This window comes from Acinonyx jubatus, chromosome C1 (genome assembly GCF_027475565.1).
Source record: "Acinonyx jubatus isolate Ajub_Pintada_27869175 chromosome C1, VMU_Ajub_asm_v1.0, whole genome shotgun sequence".
NCBI classification, from domain to species: Eukaryota; Metazoa; Chordata; class Mammalia; order Carnivora; family Felidae; genus Acinonyx; species Acinonyx jubatus.
The window spans coordinates 76,662,347-76,675,909 of NC_069381.1; the positions used below are offsets into that span (position 1 = coordinate 76,662,347).

The window sequence follows — 13,563 nt, forward strand, 5'->3', positions numbered from 1 at the left end:
CTCATGTTCTGTCTCTCTCTGTCGCAAAAATAAATTAAAAAAAAAAACATTAAAAAAAAAATTTTTTTTTTTTAATAAATAAATAAAATGCAAAAGGAGCCTGGGTGGCTCAATCGGTTAAGCATCTGACTTCGGCTCAGGTCATGATCTCGCAGTTCGTGAGTTTGAGCCCCACGTTGGGCTCTGTGCTGACAGCTCAGAACCTGGAGCCTGCTTTGGATTCTGTGTCTCCCTCTCTCTCTGCCCTTCTCCTGCTCATGCTCTGTCTCTCTCTCTCTCAAAAATCAATTAAAAAAAAAAAAACGTTAAAATCCAAGAGAACATGGGGTGCCTGGGTGGCTCAGTCAGTTAAATGCCCCACACTTGATTTTGGCTCAGGTCATGATCTCACAGTTCATGAGACTGAACCCCTCAAGGGGCTCAGTGTGGACAGTGCAGAGCCTGGGGGATTCTGTCTGTCTGTCTCTCTCTCTCTCTCTCTCTCTTTCAACCTGCACATGCACACATGTGCATGTTCTGTTCCTGCACATGCACACATGCTCTTTCTCTCAATCTCTCTCAAAATTAATAAACTTTAAAATAAAATGCAAGAAATGAAAACACAGATCTGTGTTTTAGAAGGTACCAACCAAAATGGATAAGAAGATGAAGATAGAGATGATGAAGCCAGGAAAACCAACTGGAAGACCCCTGCAATAGTGCACGTGAGATGATGATTTGGAAAGGGAAAGAAAATGTCAACTGAGATCTGCTAAAGGTAAGCTACACGTGACTGGTATTACTCGGCTCAGGGAAGTAAGCAGAAGCAAGTTTAGTGTGCCTGAGGCTCCTAGCCTGGTAACTGGTGCCATTTACTGACACAGGAAATAAAGGATTGAGACTAGAGAGCACAGAGAAATAGTAGGTTGGGTTTGGGACTTGCTTTTAACAGAAAGACCTACGGAACAACAAGGTAGCTACTGGAAATAAAGGTATGAAATATAAAACTGGAAGTTACTGGCAGAAACATGGCCATTGAGGCATGGAAATACGAGCAACTATATGCAAACTGAGAAGAGAAGAGAAGAGAAGAGAAGAGAAGAGAAGAGAAGAGAAGAGAAGAGAAGAGAAGAGAAGAGAAGAGAAGAGAAGAGAAAGGGAAAATATAAAACCTCAGAGAATGCCAACACATAGGAATCAAGCACTGGAAAGGCAACCTGAAGAGAGATCGAGAAGGTAAGGAGAAAACCGGAAGAAAGAGCTCCAAGGAAACTAAGATGATAAAAAGGTGGGGGAAAGACAAGAGTTAAGCAGCAAAGGCCCCAGAGAGAGGACAATGCAGACACCACTTAAAGCAAGCACAAGTTTCACACTTTGCACCTTTTCTCACACCCTGCCTTTGTATGGTGGGTGTGGGAGCTGGCCTGCAGCAGGCCAAGGACTTCAATAGGAGGTGAGAAAAAATGAGCCAATAGCCAAACACCACTAGCCCCGACAAACTGTGTTGTTACCAAAGATTCTGTACCATTAGGAAAGTTTTATTCAACACTGTGGAGGTGTAAGGTGTGAGAAACAGGAACTAAGACCTGCTGGGGGTGATCTTCTGGTGGTAGAAAGGAGATTTCTTAGTTAACACCTGGGTCTCACAGGACCACTAATCCTGAAACCAGCCATAGGCACTCAGAAAGGCTAGGTGCTTCTGATAAGTGCTGAGGACACTATATGCACCCACACATCATCCAGCTTCCAGTTAGGCTTCTCACACCAGCATCCCTAGCCTTTCTTTCTTCACCAGCAGAATGATGCTCGGCATCAGGGACCACATTTCCATTCAAGTCTGGTAAAACGTGTACCAAAAACACACAGCACCAACTACCTGGTATGATGTTGGGAGCCCATAGCATGGCACCATTCAGACTGGAAAGGCTTTACCAAAAATACCAGCCAGGTCCCAGAACACTGGGACCAAACACCCTCGTGTCAGCAGAAGCTGCCTGACTACTCTTCCATTTGCTCTATGAGAAACAAAAAGGAACTGAAGGAGGAGTCTTTAATCCCAAAATTATTCTTCATTTCCAATAGAGAACACTTGAGAAAATTCTGAAAGCCAACCAGAAAAGACAGATTTTTTAAAAAATATTCATCTATAGTCTTTCCTCCTTTACCCTCTACAAAAAAGCAGCCCAACCCCCAAATGATCATTTTTCTTGGCTTAATTTCCCTATTTTTGTGATATATAATTGGAAACAGACCGCTTTTTCCTGGCTTCAGAGAACAGGATCTTTGGGGTTACAGGAGTTGCCAACTCCAGAACCTCAGCCTTAGCAAAGTTTCTTTTGCAAACCTTTTACCTATACCTTTAAGTAGTTGAAGTATATATTAATTCCAAAGAAAACACTTAAATCCCTCATTATTATACAAAAGTGAATTTTGTCCTAATGAATTAGATGCTACTTTCCCTTTTCTACCTGGTTAAACTAAACAGAATCCTACTTTGTGTTCAATTATCTCCCATTTGAACTTTACCAAGAGCCCTCCACCCAACAAGGTATCTAAACGGGGTACCTTCTGGAACTATTTTTAAGAATTTAGTAGGACGGGTTCTACAGGAAACTCCTTGTTTGCCCACACACTGAATGAAATGAAAATCTTGAATATCTTAGAAAGCAACCACTCTAATAATGAAATAAAGATGCCACAAACTGAAAAAGGCATAAATACAAAAGAATATGAAATGTATCAAAGTAGGTCATCCTTCCTCAGGCTCCAAAAACATGATGCAACAATTGTCATGGATGAGTATGATGAAGTCAAAAGAAAAAGACAGGAGTGCCTTCACAAAGTTGGCTGTTATCTTAAATATTTTTTTCACGATTCAGATGGTATATTATGAATACGATGACAGGTAACAATCTCTACAAAAAATTTAAAAACTAAGCAATGTCTGCTCAGAAAGGCTTTGACAAAAGGAGACAGACCAACAATAGTACACAATGCTGATTTAGAAGATCAGAAACTTCTCCCACACACATAGGGAAGACCTTACAATGTAATAATACAAAATGTATGTAATGAGTCAGTGGTGCTTTCCCTCAAAGTTGAAGTTAATTTGCCAACCAACTGCACAAAGTCTAATATAACAAAAGGAGACATTTATTCTTTATGGACACTTAGAAGAGAGTTCTGTGTTTGAGTATGTTTTGTTTTAAAGGAAAAACAGAAAAGAGATCACGTATAACAACACAGGCAATACCACACAAAAGGACTTGGGTATCACATTGGAATCTAAGTATTTCACCTAAAATAACCTTCTAATTATGGGGGAGGAGGGGAGCCACATTCTTCTCCAGCAACCATCATACAGTGAATGATGAAATGAAATTTGCAAATACACACCCGTGTATTTTTGCATTCATTGACCAATTTCATACTGTCAAGACAGATAAATCACTAAAAATGCTAATAGAAGTATACTCTCAAAAGGGAATCTTTTCATGTGCCAAGTTAAATTAAGTATTCACCAAGTTTCCATTAATAAAACAGTAAGAACAAAACAAGAAATCCAAAGTTCTGGTAGACCTGGTCCATCTGGTGTCCTTACCCATCAATGGAGGTTAGTCATCTCACCTGTCTGTCACACTGCAGCCCTCGTCTCACAGGGCAATCCAATCAACAGGAAAGCTCAAGGACTAGTATCTGTAAAGACTGTTTTCTACAGATCATTCTTTCAAGGATGATCAACTTACACGTGTTTTTACAAATGTTCCATTTGCAATTTCACACAAAATCCTGACCTTCAGCATGTACCAGGGAAATGAATTATGGTACTTGGAAGGAAAGGCCAGCAGGTACTTCTTCCTCCACAAACAGCACCCTACTCTGACCCCCTTCCCCCTGGAGTCCAGTGCCCAAGACGCAGGGAGAGTATATGCTTCTGTATTACCATCCTTTCTCATAGAGATAGAGCTTGCATTTTAGATTTTATCTTAAATTTTTATTGTGGCAACAATTTAACAGTAAATCCTAAAAATGAACTTTGCCACGCTCTACTCTTATTCAGAGTCCTCTTCCCAGACTTGAAGAAACTTTCAGCACAAACACTAGTGTTAATCTTTTTTTTCTTCCCCCCTGTAATTACCCTAAGCAGGAGATATCAGGATGGCCTGAGGGCATAACTCTAGGGCTCTTTTTTCAGACCTTCAATAATAATTGAAGATTAAATAAATTAAATAAAGATGCCCTTAGTTGTCCTTCTATAAGTCTTGATGGTTGGCCTAGGAAACTAAAGAATAAAAAAAGTGTAAGGTCCAAATGAGAGTGGCCTCATGCAGAATTTTTACAAATGTTGTTCCAAACACTAAATACTGTGCACATCTTGGTTGGTATAAAAATCATTATTCTCTCTGAAAGAAGGAAAATTGCTTGGAAATCTGTCCTAAATCTTTAGCAAGGGCTTTGCAAACAGAGAAAAGAAAGCTCAATGTCAGTTAACAAACAAATGTTGTATTTCAAAAAGGTACAGAAATGAACAGAGCCCAGGAAATGGACCTAGATCATTTTTTATAAAGTCCTTCCAAACTGTGTTATTTCAGCTTGACTGGAAACCAAACAAATTAGCAATAGCTTTTGTTTTATGCAATGCTACAAAAAGACAATGCTGTATCATTCCAAGTATTAGCTCTGAAGATGTGGAACCAGAGAAATTACTGCTGTGTATCTTGGTGCAGTAATTTTCTTCCAAAACCACAACAGCTCTTGCTGAAACTGTTAAAGGCTAACTGTTATTTGTGAAAGGCTAGTTTTTCATATAACCGCAAATTACTTTTACATTGCAAACTGTCAATATTCCTACAGGTGATACAAGGTTACTTATAAGTTAAAGATCCTTAAAAACATTTGCTTACTTGAGTTATGCAAATTTCAAAAAGTAGTTAATATTTCTTAAGTTTCAAAATTTCAAGTTAAAAAAACACAAGGAAAATGCTCCAATACACAGCATAAAAGTAACAAAATCGTTTTTCAAATAGCTGTTAAGAGCAAAAGAAAGAAAAAAAAAAGGGAAGGCTGTCCTCATTAACTAATGAACCTGACAATTATAATTAGTTTTTGTCCAATAGCAACAAAGGGGAAAACAAAAAACAAAAAAACATGTTCAAGATAGATTGTCAAGAATAGGGATAATTCAAAATGACGACAGCAAGTTCATCCAGAAAAATATATTACAGCAATGTTAATACTTATCAGTCTGAATTCTAACTGTTCTGTTAAGCCTGAAATGTAAAGTCAGAACTTTCCACAGATTTATGATCCCAGGAAATTGGTGATCACTTAGGTACTAAAGAAGTCAGCAGAGATCACCTTAGCAGCATACTCAAAAGGACACTTTGAGTTCCCTGAGAGGTTAGGCCCAGATTCTCCCTGCAGGAAACTCACCTGACTTTCACAAGCTACAACTAAGTTTGCATGCAAAAGGGAAAGATTAATTACTTTGAATCTTTTTTTTTTTTTTTTTAAGTTTACTTACTTTTGAGAGAGAGACAGAGAGAGAGAGACAGAGAATCCCAAGCAGGCTCCTCACTGTCAGCACCAGCCCATGAGCCGTGAGATCAGGACCTAAGCCGAAATCAAGAGTCAGACCCTCAGCTGAGTGAGCCACCCAGGCACCCCTAATTCCTTTGAGTCTTAAAAAGAATTGGACAATCCCTTCCTTTAAATTAACCAATTCTGTCAATCTATAAAGGCTTTCCAAGACAAAGCCTTAGGAAGCCTTAAGGCATCTTGGCCCCCTGCTATCAGAGGCTTGAAAGAGGACAGCTAATTCGCCAACTCCAAGACTAGGAACCAGAAGCCTATTAGGAGTAGGGGGTTTGAAAAATGTTTGCTAAAGGAGTGTAAACTACATGAGAGCATAGAAAATTAAGTTAAATCCTAAATAAAATGCTAATCTGAAGTAGCTTCTGCAATGCTGAGATTTTCAAAGAAGAGACTAAATTTTAAAGTTATTTTTTAAAAGGATCCACATGATCCTAACTTGCTAAATGAAATAAAGTCAAAACTACCTAATACACAAGAAACAAGCTGGGGCACCTGGGTGGCTCAGTCGGTTGATCATCCGTCCAACTCTTTGATTTCAGCTCAGGTCATGATCTCACAGTCAAGGTATCGGCTCACATCACGCTCTCTCCCTCCCTTTCTGCCCTTCCCTCCCCTCCCTTTCTGCCCTTCCCTCCCAGCCCCCAATCACACACACACACTCTCTCAAAATAAATAAATAAACAAAGAAGGAGGAGAAGGAGGAGGAGGAGGAGGAGGGAAACTGGCCTACCAAACTGCAGGCAAAGATTGAAAACTTTGCTTAAAAGTCAGTTTAACTGTTTTTCCAGGCACGTTAATTTTTTAAGTTTTTTAAAATTTGAGACAGAAAGCACCAGCGGGGGAGGGCAAACAGGGAGGAGAGCGCGAGAACCCCAAGCAGGCTCTGCACCACCAGCCTAGAGGAGGACGCAGGGTTTGAACCCAGGAACAGTGAGATCATGACCTGAGCCAAAGTCGGACAACTACCCGACTGAGCCACTCAGGTGCCCCCAGGCATGTTAATTCTTAAATAATGTTTATATTTTATTTACAAGATCAGTGTCTATAGACACGTCACACCTCTACAAGACAAATACAATATGTCTGAACTATTACTATGTACCAAAATATAAGCCTCTGAAGAATGCCTAGAATTGCTGCTACTCAGGATAACAATCCCTCAGTCTTACACTTGGAAGATGCTAATGAAGAATTATAATGACAGGATTGTGAGTGTACCAACCTTCCTGAAAACAAACTCACTACATCCAATTTTCTACAAAAGACAAATGAGGACCATTACAAAAGGATACACAATGGATCTCTCTGGACTCCCAGTTCTCCTGGATAATTGAAATATTGTTCAAATTACACAAAATTATCTTACATACACTTCTTAAGGAAAACAAATGGAAAAAACTACATGCACGTGTATTTAATATCGGTCCAGCCACGAGAGAGTTGACATATATCCAACATATAGGCCTGGTCCTCAAGGTCATTCTTATTATAATCAGTTGAAATTAAACCCAGTTTTCCAGTGTAAACTCAGAAAGCAACTTGGTGATTTCGCTAGATAAAGCCACATTTCCCACTTCTTAAATGTATTTTTAATACCCTAAAAACTGGTTTAAGTGTCTGACAGACATCAATAGTGTGTTATACTCCCCCTATTGGCTAATATTCATAATAACAGTGAATTCCCCCAGGGTTGCCTTTGAAGTGCTGGGGTTCAAAAGTAAGTTGGTGATTTTTATATTTAAAAACATGAGCTGGATCAACAGTTGTTAAGCAAAGCTGCCATGTAATGGTCAGATTCCATCAAAACAGGAAAAATTAAAGTTGACAAATGACAAAGACAAAGTGAAGGGCTGAAACTATGCTGAAGCCTTGAAACACTAAACAATGCAGAATTCAAGCCAAAAGCAGAGAACACCAAGAAACAGAGCAACATCCTTTAACTGACACAATGGCATGAAATCAATTTCATTTTAATAGCCCTTAAGGGGGTAAGAATTATTTCCCTGCCTCCTGTGCCAACCCCAAGCTGTTTCCTAAGGAAGCCAAGTAACTCTGACAATGTGTAGAGAATAAAAGAAATTAAGAATAAATATTCATATGAATTAATCCAAATCAAGATTCTGTTTCTAATTACTTGGATCCAGTCTCAGAGCTGTAATTTGGCATCCCAGTAAGTATATCACCTAAACTAATTACAGATACCTTATTACTGTTTCAAGAGATATGTCCAACTCAAATGGGAACCTGAACAACAGAAGATGCCTGGGCTCACCCCACACAAATCTGATTGCACTTGTTAGCTCTCCCTGGCTAAGTTAGCTCTGGAGTCAGAACTAACAGAAAGTTATGCGTTAGCTTGGGCAAATTACTAACCTCTACAGTCTTATCTGTAAAATGGCCCTGATAATGTTTTTACCACAGAGTTGGTATGAGGTTTAAATGGTCCTCAAGGCATGCAGGAGAGTGACATGGGCTCAATAAACGGTAGCTATTATTACTAGAGAGAAATAGCTGATTTCACAGTGAAGTAACTGTTTGCAGCCTTAAAGTACCATTTCAGGACAACTAAAATGTCTTGGCATGTGCTTTGTTACCTCTAGATGCTTCTTTCCACCCAAACCGCTCACTTACTTTTCTTAGATGGGAGATGTTCAGAAAATGCCTGGTTCCCCATCTCCGGCTGTCACTCCTAGCATCCTTCACCCTCTTTGCTCTTTTCCCATCACCTCCGTCTCCGGACAAGCAGCTTTCACACCTGTGTAGCGCTTGCTCGGCACCAGGCACGGTTCTAGTACTCTACACATACTAAATCATTCAATCCTCACAGTGACTTTATGAGACCAGACCTATTATTATTCCCATTTCACAGTTAAGGATATTGAGTGATTTTCTTTTCTCAGCTCTTCTGGTACACACTAAACTAAGTTCCACTGTGCCAAGGTAATTCCCGCTTGACCACGCCGACTCCCTGCACTACGTGATTCTGGAAAGTGGGCAAATGCCCACTTTAATAACAAGTCTGCAAGCAGATTCTTGTAGCCACAGCCCAAGATTTCCAGTTTGTTCTCACCAAATGAAGATGCTAAGGGAAGCCTTCAAAATGAACTGGGTAAGGGGCTAATCCGTTAACAGGGGGGCGCGTTCTCTGCGGGGCCCGGGTCTGCAGCGCTCCGCGCCGCCCTCACTACACCCGGAGGGCGCCGGCTGAGGGGAGCGCAGCTCCCGTCGGTGCGCGAGTCTCCGGGCGCAGCCTCTGCAACTGCAATTGAGTGCAAACCCACAACAAACCTTTCCCACCGACGCTGTCACGCGCCCCGGGGTAAGTGGCCGGCGCGCCCCGCGGGGGTCGGAAAAAAACCGTGGAGAGGAAGAGTGAGGACAGGCGTGGAGGAGGAGACGTCTTCCCCAGGACAGCGCATCGCCGGGAGCGCTGCCCACCCGACCCAAGACGGCCGCTCCCCACGCACCGCTGGCCACGGGTCGTGGCTCCTCCGAGCGTAAACAGTGCTGGACCAACGCCGCCCTCCCGAGCCCGAGGGGTCCGTGCGGCCGGAGCGACCCCGGCCGTGAACAGACACGGAGCCTCGTGCAGCGCCGACAGGCACCGCGCAGCCTGCAGAGCCCGAGGCCGGAACGTGTGCAGGGCTAGTGGCGCGGCCAGGCGTCCCGGCACTGGCTGTAGCGCCGCGGGGCCGGGCCCGCACGTACCTCAGAGGCGGCGTGTCACGCAGAGATCCACCCGCCGCAAGTCGGAGGAACGCGGAGGAAAGTTTCCCCGCCCAGCTCTCGGCGGCGGTGAGCTCCAGCAGCTGCTGCGCCGCGGCGCAACTACGCCATCCGGACCCGCCGGGACTTTCACCTCCTGCAGGGAGCTCCGGGAATCGTCCAGGGAAAGTGGCCGAGCACGAGAGCCGCCGAATGCCCTCCCTCACTCACTGGGAAGAGGAAAGCGCCACTCCGCGTCCCCGAAACCCTCGATTACCCCCATCGGGCCGACCCAGCGCTATAGCTCTCCCTCACACACACACGCGGGCGGGGCCGGGCGGGACGCCGCAGCAATCAGCGCGCGGGGGGAGGGGCGCTCCTCCCCCGCCGCCCCACCGAGGGCTCCGCGCGGCGGAGAAACTCCTCCTCCGGCCGCCCGCCCCTTCCCCCTCCCCCTTTTCCTCCCCGGCTGATGGATGAGCCCCGAGCGCTGCTGGAGCCAGCGTTTCCCTTTGGGCTGAGGGTGGTGGAGGAGAGGAGGAGCATCGGGGAGCGGCGGGGCTGCTGCGCGCCCGAGGTGGGGCGGCGAGTGGGTGTCTCAGTCCTCCGGGCGGTGGGGGTCCGCGGACGCTAGCTGCAGGGGTTCGCTCCCTCAAACTACGTCCTTCAAACTTTCTAGGTCTCTGGAGGAGTTGGGTTTTTATTTGGTTACCTCGGGCTCGATATAAAAATTCTAAATCCTCCAGTAAACTGATCACACCCTCCTGCCCACTTTTTAGCAAAGCTCCTTCATGCACACCTTCATTCTGTCCCTGTTTGTTTTTCCCACCTCCGATCCTGCTTGTTCTCTCAAGTGGCGCTCTGAGGGTGGGCGCCAATGGGGTCTTGCCGCCTCCTAACAGCGGAGAGCGCGTTACCCGGCCATTCTCCGTGCTCGATAAATACATGAATACAAATAGAGGAGCTAAGTCAACACTACTGGCGTGATCCTGTCGTCCGCTCGATGCAAACGAAGGTGCAGCCTCTGCGTACCTGCGCCTGCGAGCTGTACATCGCAAGAGTGACGAATGCAGTAATCAGAACCCCACTTTGACACTACCGTTTACACCTTGTTTTTCTATTACAAGACATGCTTAAGGCACAGGACACTGTTTTACCAACAGGCTGCTGAAGTGATCGTGTGGTGAGAAGTTTCTGAGACTGGACTTCCAGTCCTGTCTTTTCACCCTTAGACCAGCTGTGGGACCTTGGACAGACAACTTCAACTCTCCAAGGCTGTTTTCTCCTCCGCAAAATGAGGACCTTGGCCTAGGACCCCTCTCCCAGCTTTCAAGTGCTCCGGACCTAGGCCTTTAATATATTGGAATGGAATAGGGAGGTTTCTTACACTATTGCTTATATCATTATTTGGGAAGTTATTCGATTTCCCTACTTCCCTTCCCTACATTCCCTACTCCCTTCTTTGAAGAGGAAGTATTTCTTATCCTCCTTTGTCTTGTGCCGATACAGAGGGAATCCACGAGATATTTTTATAAAGGTCAAATGGTCTTTGATTACCTGGGTTACCTAATTACCTGTAAAAACCTCCTCCATGAACCATTTGTTCCTTACCCATATTTATGGACCACCTAGCTTGAGAGGGTTGAGCTAGTCCTCGGAGATATACATAGGCATACTACCCTTAAGAAAGAAACAGTCTAGGTGAAGTTAGCCTCAGCTTTGACATAGTCTTTATAGATTTAAGGCCTTAGATTTCACATAGACTCAAATTACATAGTATTCATGCCTCACATTGTCAAGTTTTAGTTTCAAGTGCAGACATGAACACTTGAATTGGGTATGAATATCTAATCCCACATTTAAATGTATCAGTCATGTTAAAGCTCTCTAATTTTTTAAGGGTTTTTATTTTGTCTTGTTTTATTTTGTTTTCAAGTAAACCCTACCCTAACATGTGGCTCCAACTCATGACTTTGAGATCAAGAGTGGCCTGCTCTACTGACTGAGCCAGCCAGGTGCCCGAAGGCTTTTTAATTTCTAGATAAAATGGCATTGTTGAAGAAGAGAGAGAAAAACCAAAGTAACTTAATTCTTAGGAGTGTCTTGTCTTTTAAGAGTGAAGTGACTGTTCACAATGGAGCCACATTCTCAGTCATGTAACCATCGAAATCTATTGAACAATTACTCTGTGCCAAGCAGAGTCCAAAATATTCTATACTTGTAAATATATTTACTTCTTACAGTCCTATAAGGCTATATACAAACTGGGACCTGTCAACAAACCTACATATATACTGAGGCCTTATAACTTGTCAAGAGAGTATAACTAATAAGTGGGAGGGCCGGGATTCAAACCTACATCCATCTAGCTCTTGGCCCAAGTCTTCAACTACCAGGACATACTCTCCACAAAACTTTACATATTGGCAAAATGAAAGATTTGAGAGATGTGGGGTTGGTTGGGTTTTATTGTGAGTTTGTTTGTTTGTTTGTTTTTGGCAAAACATCTTTAAAACTCAGGGCTGTTTGAGATACCTGGGTGGCTCAGTAGGTTGAGTATCCGACCCTGCCCAGGTAATGACCTCACAGTTTGTGAGTTTGAGCCTCCCATAGAGCTTGCTGCTCTCAGCACATAGCCTGCTTTGGATCTTCTGTCCCCCTCTCTCTCTGTCCCTCCCCTGCTTGCACTTTCTCTTGCAAAAATAAGTAAAACATTAAAATTTTTTTGAAAAGGTAAATAAAATAAAATTCAGGGCTTATTTAATTAGTTCAGTAGATGATATGGAAAAATACAAGAAATTATATGGAAATTTACAAAACTGACAATGTCTTAGAGACGTTTCCTCTTTAAATCTTAATTTTTTTTAACATTTATTTATTTTTTGAGAGAGAGACAGAGAATGAGTGGGGGAGGGGTAGAGAGAGAGGGACACACAGATTCCAAAGTAGGCTTCAGGCTCTGAGCTCTCAGCACAGAGCCCGACGTGGGGCCCGAACTCACAAACTATGAGACCATGACCTGAGCTGAAGTCGGATGCTTAACTGACTGAGCCACCCAGGCACCCCCTCTTTAAATCTTTACACAAATAATGTGATACTATTTGCATAAATCCAGACACCTGAAGCATTGAGCAAAGCTTTAAAATAAATTTTTGGCTCTCCAGCAAAGTTTAAAAAAAAAAAAAAAGGATACCCCTACCCTTTATTAACAGCAATATTAACTGATTTGGGGGGATGAAGCCTCTCCTTCCATTGGTTACAAATCAGGACTACATTCAAGTTATAATATTTGTCACCATAAGACACAAGATTCTTTTGGCCCAAGGTGGTGTCTTGGTTATTTGTTCAGAAATATTTCAAAAATAATTGTAAGTAGAGGGCTGAAATAAAGAGGTACACTTTACTGCACTTGGATAAAAATGTTTTTTTTACTGAGTGAAAGTCTCAGTAATTTACTGAGGCTGTGTGAAACACCCCTCCTACAAGTGCAGACCCACCCATTTTATGAGGATTCATATTCAGTGTTATATCTCTAGATACTGTTGGTTAGCAGACAACTGAACAAATTCAGACTAACCTGTTATTGTTCCTTACAGAAGTGAACACCTCCAATTTCTGAAAGACTGTATCATTAGAAAATCATTTGGTTTTGCCTTTTTTTTAATGTTTTATTTATTTTTGAGAGAGCACCAGCAGGGGAGGGGCAGAGAGAGAGGGACAGAGGATCTAAAGTGGGTTCTGTGCTGACAGCAGCGAGCCTGATGTGGGGCTTGAACTCACGAACCACCAGATCATGACCTGAGCTGAAGTCGGACACGCAACTGGCTAAGCCACCCAGGTGCCCTGGTTTTGCTTTTTACTTTTTTTTTTTTAACAAGTCCTCATATAGTATTTAGCACATGCTTTGCACTTGACAAATTGTAACTCATTAAATCCTCATAATAGCTCTAGTTTCCTCATTTTACAGATTGGAAAACATGCGCAGAGAGCTTAAGTCACTTCTCCAAAATCACACAAGTGGCAGGGCCTGGTTCTCTAACTCCAGAGTCTGCTCAGAACCTCCACTTTGGGCTGTGACAGGTGAAAGTGATCCCCCTTCCACTCAGGGAGAGAGGGTCTTATTTTTTTAAGCTCGATCCTTTAAAAGTTTCAAAAGATAAAAACAAAAGTTTGTTTAGGAGAAATATTACCCTCTACCACCACATAAAAATAAATTACTTTCATGCAGTAAACAGGGGAGAAGGGACCCTAACTTTAAAGGTTGTCTAAAACAGCCAACATCTT

At 42.9% G+C, this 13,563-nt stretch overlaps 1 protein-coding gene across 2 annotated transcripts in view; it reads right to left on the reverse strand.

The window, feature by feature from the left end:
* The window catches only part of TGFBR3 (transforming growth factor beta receptor 3), a 204,681-nt gene extending 195,259 nt beyond the window's left edge, over positions 1–9,422 (reverse strand). The window contains exon 1 of one of the 2 annotated variants that reach the window (XM_027058619.2): positions 9,283–9,422. The gene's annotated coding sequence lies outside the window, so the exon portion shown is untranslated. The remainder of the gene's footprint in view (positions 1–9,282) is intronic. The other variant, XM_027058620.2, reaches the window with a different exon arrangement.
* Positions 9,423–13,563: the final 4,141 nt, after the last annotated feature.